Source organism: Sinocyclocheilus rhinocerous, unplaced genomic scaffold (assembly GCF_001515625.1).
Source record: "Sinocyclocheilus rhinocerous isolate Xijiao unplaced genomic scaffold, SAMN03320098_v1.1 scaffold638, whole genome shotgun sequence".
Classification (NCBI taxonomy): Eukaryota; Metazoa; Chordata; class Actinopteri; order Cypriniformes; family Cyprinidae; genus Sinocyclocheilus; species Sinocyclocheilus rhinocerous.
Window position 1 is genome coordinate 533,388 of NW_015664206.1, and position 1,631 is coordinate 535,018.

Here is a 1,631-nt window from a genome sequence, read left to right on the forward strand (position 1 = left end):
TGTCTTTCAATTCCACAAAAAGTCCTTTATAGTGGAAAAAGGTTCTTTAGATTTTTTAAATGTTCTTCACACTAACAAAATAACTGTTCTTTTAAGAACTGTTCAATGGGAAATCAAAATTATTCTACTACTATGGCATCGCTGCAAAAAGCCAGTTTTGGAACCTTTATTTTTAAGAGTGTATAGAGCTATAAAATGATCATTTATTCTTGGAAGTGTTTAATGAGAAACCTTTGAGTTTATGAAGTGAAGTGAAATGACGTGTGGCCAAGTATGGTGACCCATACTCGGAATTTGCTCTGCATTTAACCCATCCAAGTGCACACACACACAGTAGTGCAGGGAGTAGCTCAAGGGTCTCACCTCAGTCGTGGTATTGAGGGTGGAGAGAGCGCTGGTCATTCACTCCCCCCACCTACAATCCCTGCCGGACCTGAGACTCGAACCCGCAACCTTCAGGTTACAAGTCCAACTCTCTAACCCAGGGGTGGGCAAACTTGGCCCTTCCAGGTCACTTTCCTTCAGAGTTTAGCTCCAACTCTAATCAAACACACCTGAACCAGCTAATCATTGTCTTCAAGACTACTGGAAGGGCCAAGTTTGCCCATCACTGCTCTAACCATTAGGCTTATTACCATTAGATTCCCATGGGAGAACTGCCACATGCGGCTCTAAAGTCTGCTGTCTCTGAGGAACGGTGCAAATGAGGTAATGAGGACAAGCAATTTTTCTGAAGGTGACCAGTCCATAATTGCTCAGAAACGTCTTAAAGCTAATTCTCGAAATCTGGAGCGCAGCGGTCGGTGCTGAGAGCTCTTTATTGCTCAGTGAATACGGAACGGCAGGGAGGAACACTGCAGATCTGAGAGGAAGTAAATCAGGAACAGAGGGAAGATAATAAATAGACGTCTTTAAACAGATTTTCCCATGCACAATTTTTCGCGGTTCACATGAATACAGCATGTGTGTTTATGTGATAAACAAATAAAAAAAATTAAAAATGAATAATTTGTATATGAAATACATGGAGAAATATTAATTTATGGAAGGATATTTATAAAATCTTTTTTAAGTAACTTTTTTGTATAGGGCTCGAAATCTGCAAAGGGTAAATGTAACAAATCATGTCAAAATGTATCATTTTTTTGGAAAAAAAAAAGATTGCCTTAATCTTTTAAACAACTTAAAAAATAGTGATCAAACTACATTTTATTAAAATAAATAAATAAATGACTGTCAATTTCAGTAATTTTGCCTAGTTCATTATACTTATTTTACAGAAGTTTAAATTACATGTCAGTCAGAGACGGGCATGTTTGGATTATCAAAAAAGTTACATGGACTATCGAAATAAAGTGTTACCAAAATAACTTATTTAAACCCATAATATTTTATTTAAATCCGGCTTTAAAATAATAGTGAAAAATCACTTTTTAAAACAGTTTTTCCAATTATTACCCCTGAGCAGATTCTGGCTCATAGATTAAGTTTAATAGTGGAAGTGATGCTTATTATGGGGGGGGGGGAGGTACTCTGAAATACATACATAAAAGGTTACATGCATGAAACTGAATGGAAAGAGGGACATAAAAAAAGAAACGAAAGGGCATTCATCAATAAAGATGCAGGGA